Genomic DNA, 12237 nt, shown 5'->3' on the forward strand with positions numbered 1-12237 from the left:
GCTTTGGAGAGTGTCAAAAAAGTGTCACCCTGGAGTACCATAAAGTAGCTCATCGCTTCCTCATGAAATTTCCTGAAGGGGGTAAAATCATGTCCATTTTATTTTGCCCTGAATTGTTTGCCATGTTGGGCGGGGACATGGAGCTGAGGAAGATAGTAGAACAAAAACACGAATCAGCAGTCATTTACGACAACGATTCTTTTGCCAAGTTTTTTCGTGCCCCGGTAGAACTGAACCAAGGACTGAATTTGATATTTGTGTACTCCGATGTGGTGGAGTACAACATGGTGGGACACACCTCCGTACCGTTACTGCGTGTCATTCCTTTCAAAGTGGATTCTGCCACGGTCGCTGACGAGGAAGGTGGAAACATTTACCACGTCCACCGCGAATTTGTACATCCTCACTATTTGCCTGTCAGCAAGTCGTATTTGGACACGGTCAACATTGCTATAAAAGGAGATCTGGGACAAAATATTTTATTCACCAAAGGAAAAGTCACGGTGAAACTCCATTTTCAAAACCGGTTCTCTCACGACTAAGTCATGTATCCAGTGTACTGAGGCGTTGCTCGACAGCGAGGACACGGTTTAGGAGATATGCTAAAATCGGCTTTTCGTTCGGTGGCCCCGGTGTTGAAACCGATGGTGAGACGCGGATTTCACGCCTTGAAGGATGCGGCATTTACACAAGGCAAAGAATTTCTCCAAAATGTCATCATCGACAAACAAAACCCCAAAGAAGTTTTCTTGAGGGCAGGCAAAAATATCTTGCTGCAAACGGGTAAAGACCTTTTGGGCCGACGAGACACACCTATAAATGCCCTGCACGCTATCGAGTCACTCATTCAGCAAGGACAAGGCAGAAAGAGACGACGAAGAAAACACCCTTTCACCAGACTTTACACATCTAAAGCTAGAAAAACAAAGAAAAGTAGAACCGTTCGAGACTTAGACGTTTTCGATTATTGACAAACAGAAACAAATGATGCACCGAGAGTCCTGTGCTTGTTCCAGGTCAGAACTGGAACTGTTTGCCATGCCCCCCACCATGATGACCATGCAGGAATCCCAGTGGGTGGAATTTCATCCCGTCTCCTCTTTGACGGATTCCGCTCCCATCGAGTTTGAAATCAAAGGACAGCCCGAAGATTACATCGATCTGAATAACAGTTACCTGTACTTGAAAGTGAAAGTGATCGAACCACCCAACGCTAACCTAGACGCTGATGAAGCAGTAGCTCCCGTCAATAATTTCATGCATTCCTTGTTCAGCTCAGTGGACTTGTACTTGAATAACAAACTGGTCAGCAGCAGCATGGATACTTACCCTTATTGGGCCTACCTGGAAAATCTCTTGACGTACGGAAAAGAAGCCAAGAACACTCATCTGGATGCTTGCGTGGTATGGAAACCTGACAAAGCGACTAAGTTCAACAGCCTTACAATTGCTGGGGATGCTCAAAATACAACGGGATTTGTAGAACGACGAACGAAAATTGCACAAAGTCGTAGTTTAGAACTGATGGATCGCTTGCATCTAGACATGTGGTTACAAGAAAAATATTTGTTGAACGGGGTGGATATCCGCCTGAGACTGAATCGTAGCAGTGCCTCTTTCCATTTAATGCCTGCTGCTGATGCCACTTAGAAAACTATCATTCAAGAAGCCAGACTCTACGTGCGTCGTGTGGAAGTGTTGCCTAAAGTGGGAAACGACATCAGTCAGACGTTGAGCAGAACGACCGCCAAGTATCCGATCCGACGAGTGGAAGTGAAAACGTTCACGATTCCCACTGGACAGCGATCCATGATCGAAGATCATCTGTTCCAAGGACAGCTACCCAAGCGTTTAATCGTTGGTATCGTCAAGAATTCAGCCTTCAACGGAGCCTACAACGAAAACCCTCTTGAGTTTCAACCCTACAATGTGTCCAAAATTGAAGTCAGTCGCGATGGCAAAACCTTGTGTACCCGACCTTTCGAACCTAACTTTGGTGCCGCGAAGAATTACTTGAGGTCGTACTTGTCCCTGTACGAAGCTACCGGTCAGTTAGGAACCAACACCAGTCACGGCATTACGTACGAGGATTACGCTGGAGGTTACGCTTTGTGGGCTTTCGATTTCACTCCAGACCAAATCAGCGACGAGGGACATTTCCACCCTATAAAATCTGGCCAGATTCGTGTGGAAATTCAGTTTACTACAAATCTACCAGAGACGGTGCACGTCCTCCTGTATGCAGAATTCGATAATACCATAGAAATCAACAGTTTGAGAGAAGTCATTCTAGACTATTAGAAGCCATGGAAGACTATTATCCCTCTTTACCTAGTGGAGAAACTTTGGAAATGGAATGTGAGGAGACCGTGGAAGAAGAAGAAGAATCCCAAGACGAAGAAGTTATCATGATGAAGTCAAGATGGCCAGAACAAGAAGCCCATTTAGTCTCCTGTTTTGCTACATTCCTGACAGATGTAATGAAAGAATTGATCAAGGAAGAGTGCTATGGATGTCACAACGATCATCCCAGTCAAATTCAACACGACAAATGTCTGATGTTGAGCCAAGAAGAAAAATTGGACGAATATCTGGACAAAGCTTGGGGTGTCATCGAGATAGAATTCGTGTTGAACGAGTGGTATAAAGGCTTGGATAAACATTCTTCTCCTCCATTAACGTCTCTGGAGCGCCGTCGCATCGAATCTCTCTTTGACCAGAGTAAGAAGTCGGATCTAAACGCCTTTTACTTGTCAGACATTTTCAAGCAAAATGTCAGGATCGAATTGATCACTTATCATTACCTGTGAAGAAAAAAAACCAACACAAATCAATGGATACCTGGGAACTTTATTATCTTTTGAACCACAGTTCGTACACGGCTTTTTGGAATCCTGTCGTCTGTGCTAAAGATGAACTCCCTCATCGCAAACCTCAAGACCATCTAGCTTATGTCATCAACACGGACGACAGTCATCTCCCAGGAACCCACTGGGTAGCCGTCTACTTTCCTCAAGAAGGATGTGTGGAATATTTCGATTCGTACGAATTGCCTCCTTTGGAAGACGATATCATTGACTTTATGAGAAGAAATGCTCAAACCACCTGATTCAATAATGTGAAATTACAAGGCAGAGATTCCTTGGTGTGTGGACAATATTGTGTGTATTTTCTGCATCATCGCAGCCTGGGCTATTCCTTAGAACATTTAGTGACTCATTTTGATCCTCGTTCTTCTTCTAGAAACGATGTGAAAGTAGATCAATGGTTTTGTGACCATTATGCTTATCTTTTGTCTCAAGCTAGGAAACGTAGTGTCCATCAATGGCCTAATGACTTCCAACAGTGGAAATCACAATTTCATTCACAACGTTGTCAGCCCTGTTTAAAGTAGAGTGTTAATTGAAAAAAATGTTTGTGATTTGAAAAAATGTTTGATGTTATATTGTTGGATTATTGTTAAAACTATTATAGTTGTTTGTTAGTGTTAAGTGATTTTGAATAAAAAAATGTTGTGTTTTGAAAAAAAATGCCTTTGTCTTTTGTTTGGCTATAGGAATCTTGATTCATGCTCTTTGACTTCTTACTATCCCTCTCATGACACTCATTGAACGTTGCGGCTCGAAAACCGTAGAGGGATGTTTTCCTTCACGTCCTCGCTTTGACTTTAAGAACCGGGGTTGTTTCCAGTCTAACCATCCATTGTCGACTCATCCTCCTACGAAGATGTGCTCCAATTTAGCTAAGCTAAACGAAGCCTACGTGAATTTGCATAGGGTCAGACACAGTCTGATACCGAAGCCAGAAGAGATAGAGAATGTGAGAATGTTAAAAGTCACTGAAGACCTGATAGAAGAGCTCTTCAGAGAAGAAGTGAACAGGGAGAAAGAAGAATGGACAGAGAAGTACAGACTTCAGAAACAGCAGAGAGAGCAGCAACAGCAACAACAGCAGCAGGAACCTGAACCTGACAGAGGCTTTGTCGATTGTCGTATCGACACCAAAGAGTTCTTCTTCTCTTTCCGAAGAAGCAGACCTATCGTCAGAAAGTCTGTCCTCAGAGGACGTCGCATTCTTAGAAACTAAAAGATTGCCATAGCAAAAAAAAAAAAAAAAATAGCAAAAAAAAAAAAGACCAGCCCTTTTCAGGGCTACCCCATACTCTAGAAAAGAAATAACAATCGATTTGCCAATGTGTGTATGTAGAGTAGTGTTAATATAAACACTGACTCTTTTTTTATAGTGTGAGTGTATGTGTTTGTGTATATGATTGTGTGTTTGTAAGTGCTCACGTAAGTTTATGTGGATAGTAGATTATGATAATGTTTCTTTGCTGTTTGACGTGTAGGGAGAGTAGATTTGGTGTTTGATTGCTTTGCGTATGTGGATAGTATAATGAAGTGACTAATGAAAATTTTTAAATTAGTAATGGGTAGTATAAAAAAGTGAGTGAGTGTTTCTTTTAGGTCCGCGCGTTGTTTGGTTATGATCTAGGTAAGATCAATTTTGTTTTAGGGGGATGTTTTCCATCACGTCCGGGATTTCAGTATAATTTAAAAATCGTTCGGCAGTCTAGCTACCTTGTTGATTGATCAACATAAACCAGAATGAACACCAGACTAGCTAAACTGCTTGAACTTCATGTACACCTATAAGAACCCACAAAGTTCGTCGTTCGCACCATTCTAAGGAATAAAAAAAAAAGAAGATGGAAATGTCCCAACTGTTTCATGATTTAAGGCATGTTTATTTTTGGATGGTGGATGGTGAATATGGAGTTGAAAGGATTGAAAGAGATTGGAGGTTAAGAACCAGTGTGCACTACGTGAACGAACTAAAATTAGCCAGGGAGATGATAGAAGGATTAATTGAAGAAGAAGTGAAGAGATTGAGAGGGCTAATAAATCCCCCTTATGTCAGAGTGGGGACATTAAAAGAGGCCCTGCAGAAGGTAGAAGAAGTAAGAAGGTTTTTGGAAGAGATAGAAAAAAGGTCAGAGTGGCCCTTTGTCAAAAGGAGTGTTGAAAGATTGAAAAAAGGGGAAGAAAAGATGAGAAAGGTGATAGATGAAGAAGTGGAGAAAATAAAGGACAGGTGGGCAAAAGATAGAAAAGAAGAAGAAAATAGAAAGAAAAAGGAAGAACTAGAGAAACTGAACGCTAACTGGATAAAAATCCAACAGAAGTTCCGAGCCATGGGTCACCCGGACTGGATACCGGAAAATGAAAAGAAGAAGAAGAAAGGAATGATGAAAAAATAAGGGGATGGATAAAGAAGTGGACGAGTTAGAAGAAGAAGAAGAAACCCAAAGACCCTTTTCAGGGCCACTCCAATTTCTCGAAAAGAGATCGACTTTTAATTGCCAACCCCCTTTTTTATTTCATTTTTTTTTTGTTTAAAAATCCCATGTTAATTTCCCATTGTCGCTCAACAGTCCCACGATTTATTCCCATGTTCATTTCCCCTTGTCGCTCAACAGTCCCAAACTCTATTCCCATGTTAATTTCCCTTGTCGCTAGACAGTCCCAAGAGTTTTCTCCATGTTAATTTTCCATTGTCGCTAGACAGTCCCAAGGGGTCTTGTAATGCTAATTCCCATTGTCGCCAGATCGTCCCACTTAACTACTAATATTCAGTGTAGTCACCAAAAATCATTGAAATCATGGTGGATGTTCTGCTCCTTGTGCCACTGTGTCACTTTGAACAGTTTCCAAATTTTCATGCTCTGAAAGTGATTTAGATTTGACCATTACTAAGTACATACACATGTCTTGCATATTTACACGTAACGCATGGTAATTCTTTATAAGGAAAACTTCAGAATGATACCTAAATACCAATACCATGAAATACATTAGCATTAGTGTCATCGACTGCACATTCAATATATACCGATTTTTCGATGACTTAGAAAAATGCATCATTTTAATCACTAGGCTTAGTCAATTTATGTATGTTTAAACAGCTAGGGAATGGACAAAACGCACCGGTAGTGCCAGGACAAAGTTCACCGTTTATTGAATCGGATATTTCGACAATAAAAATATTAATAATTCCATTCGTACAGAAATTGAGGGCCACAAACATAAATTACACACACACACACACACATATATGTATGTATATATATATATATATATATATATATATATATATATATATATATATATATATATATATATATATATATATATATATATATATATATATATATATATATATATATATTGCGAAGGGAATATAAATGGTGTGTGGGTGGTGTGGGTGTGATCCAATGCCTGCAGTGTGGCAGTTAATGGAGATGTCTGGTAGTGGGGCATCGTGCCACAGACATGTAGCATGATGTCCCACCCAGTCATATTATCCTGACACCAGGCCGATCAGTCCTAACACTAACCTCTTAATGCTGAGCGCCAAGTGAGGCACTATTTTTGTTTTTGGTATGACTCGGCCGGGGTTTGAACCCGTGACCACTCTCGTCTGAGGCGGGCGCTATAACCACTAGGCCACCGGAGCGGTGAGATAAATAAGTAAATTTGTAACAAAGATAGGTTGTCAAACAAATGATGATGATTTGTGGAATATTGGTAGTGTTAATGCTACTAAAATTGTAAGTCTGTGCAAAAAGTTAGGATCGAAAATATGGCATCACTGATTCGAAGATTTCTTCCGACTGGCAATTTATACAATTTGTAGAAAAGCTTCATGTTGACCACAGGACATTAAATGGTTTCAGATACTTAGCTAGAACGTAGCCATTGAGGCTTGGTTTACCTATATCAGCAGTGAGTGCATGTTTGATTATATATAAACACATCAATATTAGAAAAGTTAACTAGTGATATCATAGAAAATTCTGAATAAATGCTTGACGAATAAAATGTCGCCTGGTTGCATTTCTGTCGATGCATTGGTGTATTTAACCACAATGGGTGTTTCAAAGTCTGTTATTACATGCACCACTTTCTCCCTTTGTTATTCAATAAATCAGTTTGGTTGGGTAGGCATGTGTCTAGTGTTGATAAGAGAAAATAGTTTCTCTATTTTTACGATCTTTATGGTCCAAGAGGCACATGTTCCAAGACTAAATCATCGTCATAATAGGTCTGTACACACCGACAGTAGAAGTCTATAGGTAGAACATATTTTTATATGGTATCTAACGTCTTTATGCAGTGTTTTTAGTTTCTGTATTTTAAATTAAATGGAATATTTTTCTCGTTTGGGTATTTTTGCTTTTATACTTATTTAGGTATTTATTACAATTATTTGTGTTCTTATTCTTCAATCATTTTGATTGTTTTGTGGCGCGTGACCTTTGACGAGGTTTATAATAGCTGCCATCTTTGTAAAACTCAGTTCAGTTATGTTTTTCTCATCTCTGTATAAAAAATGGAGACGAACAAAAAAAATCAAAACAAATGACGAACAGCATAGCTATGTTTCTTCAAATCCTAACCCTAAAACGCATTAATATTTCAGGTATTAAATTGTGATAAATCACATATTTAATCATAAGGTAAATTATACAGCTCTTGCCTGCAGTTACTTTCTGGCTGAGTTGCAAAGCATAATCAGCTCTATGTACCACAAACATAGACAAATGCGTTCGAACAGTTTCGTTGATTACGATTTTGAAACGAAACGAAAACAAATCACGAACTCAGTTGTCTATGTAAATTTAAACTTCGCTCTTACAGTTGTCTACACAGTTGCTTTTAAAACCTCTTTTCTGGTTTACATTTGGTACATCGTTCCTTTTGGATATTGGAGAATGCGAAATGATCATTCCAAATTTTGTCAGACAATGTATCGCTGACTACCTGAGAGGACATGAACCGTAATGTGACCATTAATAACATTGCTAGTTAAATAGCGCAGCATCTGAAAAAGAAAAGCACAATAAATAATTGCATCATCAGCTTAACAGCTACAGTGCTCTTTTATGGCACAATATCTAAGTACAAGAATAGAGTGGCCCAATCGTCAAAGTTCCGGATGAGTGACAAAACACCAAGTGCTCCATACCGTTGTATCTTATATTAGTGTCGATCAAGCGGATGCAAGACTTAACTGACAGGTGTTTAGTATCATCTTGCAAAAACACTAACGACATTAAAAGCGATTTTGGTTAAAGAGATCGAACTCTGTAAAGATATTTGTATAGATTTAAATTCGGATGATGCAGGGAAGGAAACAGATTCAGCTGGTAGAGATTTCTATGCAGCTGAGTTGGTTTAAGGGGAATAATTACAGAAATAGTCGCTACTTCCCTTTCGCTGGTTGTTGTAAAGAAATAATGATTTACGTAAGTGTTGAAACATAATGGAATAGTTAAATATGCTATGAACAACGTAGCCAAACATTGGAATTCAGTTGAATGCAGACATAGGAAACTTTTAAGTAAGCTTTTTGAAAGAATGAAAGACAGTAAATAAAATGGTATTCTAGAGAAAGTTGCGTAAAGAATGAACATTACAAAGAAAACTTTAAATATGGGGTGTCACGTTTGCTCAGCCTAGTTCGTAAGTCGTCTATAAACTAAGGTAGCAGTACAAGCCATGGTTGCTGTCTAGACATTACCGCAAGCTACAGTTAATCTCTTACGAGAGGTTACCATGACCAGAGAGAAGACCTGGCATTTTGAATTGGCACAGGCAACTTCCCATCTAGGTGTTACAGCTTTATAATATATCAGAGGAACCGTGAGGGAACGGGGCGTGTTGTAAATCCGTTTCCACGTGGATGGACAGGGAGAAGGACATTGTCCGCTAAGTTTGATTGGATCGAATTAAAGCAACGTACGATCGAAATTGAGACTGAGGGTGTGATAACAATTTCGATCCGAATTATAACTTCTGACTAGAAGCTAAACTTTAGTCTCGCCTAGGAAGAGTGATGAGCGATATAGGGTTACTCAGAGAGATTCACTGGTAATTTGGCGGTAAAACGTAGGAGATTCTAAGGAAAGACAAAGCTTCGTAAAGGTCAGTAAATTTTTTGCTCGATTTTTGCAGAATATTACGGCATTGTAATTGTAATTATGTATAGTATGTCTACTTACTAGAATCGTTTTAGTACGTATACTTAGCTTTGTAGTGTTTAATTTACATGCGTATTTGATAAATGAGTTTGAGTATTATGTAAAGAATTATGTAGATTGTTAGCTTGAAGTCAGAATTAATTTTTTAAGTCTCTGTTAGGTTACTTCGTAGTAAACTAATGCATTTATTCAAGTGAAAAGTTAGAATTTACACATGCTTGAATTGTGAATTTGGAAAATGGTTGAAGTATGTAAGATTCGTTAATGTGGATGTATGGATATATCAGATCATGGATATTTGAATATTTGTGTACTTTATATGAGTTGTTATGTAAAGAAATGCGTCTGATTGTTGTGATATTGTATAGTATAATGGGATTGGGAATATGTACTGATGTGACGCAATTTATTGATGTATGTATTAGAAGTCATCGATACGTGCTTTTATTAAGACGTTGTTTTACCATACAAGAACGTATGAGTATTTCGATGTGAATGAATCCGTGACCGGAGAAATTTAATAGTCGTTATCTGATGATAAGATGGGTGCAGTGGGAGGTCAGAGGGCTTAGGAAAAAATTGTACCGTCTTTGTGGTTTCACAGGAAGCTTGTTGGGGGACAGAACTTCCGGTTCAGCTAATTCCTGAGTCTCTAAGAGGGGAGACGGAAGTGAGATTACCAGAGCAGTCAGAGTCGACATGTCTAGGAGGAAGAGAGTCGAGGAGGTGGAAAAGGAGTCGAGGAGGAGAAAGTGGAGAAGTAGAGAAGTGGAGAAGGAGGAGTATCGAGGAGTAGGTGGAGAGAAGGAATTCAGAGATAGTGTGGAGGAAAAGGAGAATGAATTGAAGGAATAAAGAGGAGAATACACAGGTGAGTAGAATACAACGGCAGATGGAAAGCTATCCCACACTACAAATCAAATGATCCAATAGGCTATCACATGGTCGAGGGGAAGGAGAGTACTTGGGAAATTGTCATCATTTAATTATTGAATTGTCATTAGATTGCTATTATTTGAATTTCACTTTTTTGTATATTCAGTCATTTAACTGTTGACGTTCCTGACTGGGGGCTCGGAGCTTTACATATACATTTCACTTATTTAACTTCCAACCAAAATCGAGCCTGGGTGGGACTTCTACAATAATTTAAATAAAATATTTGAAACACGCCACACCCCAGCTACCACAGTGAAGTCATAACATTCCAGACACAAGGACGTTTATCATAGCGCTGCACTACATTTTAACATTACAAATATCTCGCATAAGTGAATGAACACAAACTGATTATTCATAAACTTTTATAACCAAATAAAATTAAATGGGTAAAACTCTTCCTGCATTATCTGTTATCATTGATATTGCTAAGATCGAAATAACTGTAATCAATATATATTGATAACTGAAATGACTAAGGATATGGGCATAAAAAAGTCTTCAATCACGTATAAGATGGATGAAGCTCGTCAATCAGCGTGGAAACAATAGAAACAAGAAGAAATAAACTGTAGACTCTTCATGAAATACAAAAGTTTGAGGTTACTAAATTTAATTAGACTAAATATGATTGAGACAAGTACTATGAATAAAGAAGTAAGAAGTTAACATTCTGTGTAGGCAATGTCCAAAAAACGTAGTCAAAGAAGTTATTCAGTTTGCAGTCAATGGTAGACGTATTTACCATATGGCTTGTATTATCAGAAACCTGCAAAAACCTCTAAAGTGATAGAAGTCGGTGATCAAATCTATGAAAGAACAACATTTGCCTCCAGAATGATACTATTACCCAAATATCCATTGTATAATCAGTACAGACAGTATAGAAATGGAAATGTATTTTTATGGCTAAATTAATAGTAAGACAACTGTCAGCATGGTCATCAAGCCAGTTTTAACGAACCTAACACTTTATTTCCTCAGAATGAGTTTCAAGGTTTCAAAATTTAACAAAAAGAAGATCTTGACCATCACAGAATATTTATTTATTGTGTGTCTGATGCAAAGGTTAACATTAAAAACAATAATTTAAAAAACCAATCTATTGAAGCCATGTAAGCATGCATTTAAATTAGTCTCATAACATGATATTTTGTTGAATGCACGATTGAAAAGACTTTGTTCTGACTTGAAATGTAAGTTCCATAGCTATTATTTGTCAAAATCCTCTGATCAACAAAACTTCCTACAAAAATAATGTGATAATAACAGATCCTTGGGGATAAATTAACGTTAGTCGCTGATCTTATCAAGCGACACATTATTTGTTTATTATTGATGATTGTGAAAATTTAGATGAAGTGAAGAAAAACGAAACTGACCTAACCATACTAGCCAACGAACTTTCAGTGAGATACTTTACGAATTATTTGTAAGGGTGATCGTACAAACGTGCAATTCGGTTATACGAGATTTGCGTAAGAATGTTACAAAATGAACAGTTGCTAGAAACAAACCATGTTATTCCAGACACAACTAAAGACGAATATGGTATGCTAGTTGAAACAGAAAAACACCTATGAGCCTCGAATAACATTGCAGTTCAGTATATTTGCACCATAGTTACATACCTTTATTCCTTCGTCACCTAAGGAGTTTGTAATATGTCCTCGCTTTAGTCATGATTTCCAGACCATAATGTAATCGTCTTCTCGTCATCCATACACAATGCTACTGTTTTATTTTGCTTTTATACATTCATTTATTAAATGATCTTACTTTCTCAATCTCGATGTATTATGCCACGTGGTTGTGTGAAAAATGTTTCATGTTTTTCAGCAAATAGTTTAATATAATATCTCTAACATGTTACGATGTTTGATGACTTGAAAGTTCAGTTTGCTTTCCTATCAGATGTATCATTCAATTAAAGATGTATACAATCCTGATGGTCCTTTTCAGGTTATGTTGTTTCCTTTTTCAACAATCTTTCAAACATGAAAGAAATGTAATTATCGTCGTTCTTCAGCGTGGTTCTTTCCTCATCATCTTGGATACATTACAGTACTGTGTTTAAAGAACATATGGATGTCATGACCGGACATGTAATGAATTAACAATGGAATATCTTTTGGAAGAATAAAAATCAAACTGTATTCCTTATGTGCTAGATTTTTATACTTGTTTCCCGAGTGAACACGGTCTCGAAATTTAATTTTTTTTACTTATTTTTGCCCACGTTAGTAGCATGAAGT

This window comes from Sinohyriopsis cumingii, chromosome 1, assembly GCF_028554795.1.
Source record: "Sinohyriopsis cumingii isolate HCF-2022 chromosome 1, ASM2855479v2, whole genome shotgun sequence".
Classification (NCBI taxonomy): Eukaryota; Metazoa; Mollusca; class Bivalvia; order Unionida; family Unionidae; genus Sinohyriopsis; species Sinohyriopsis cumingii.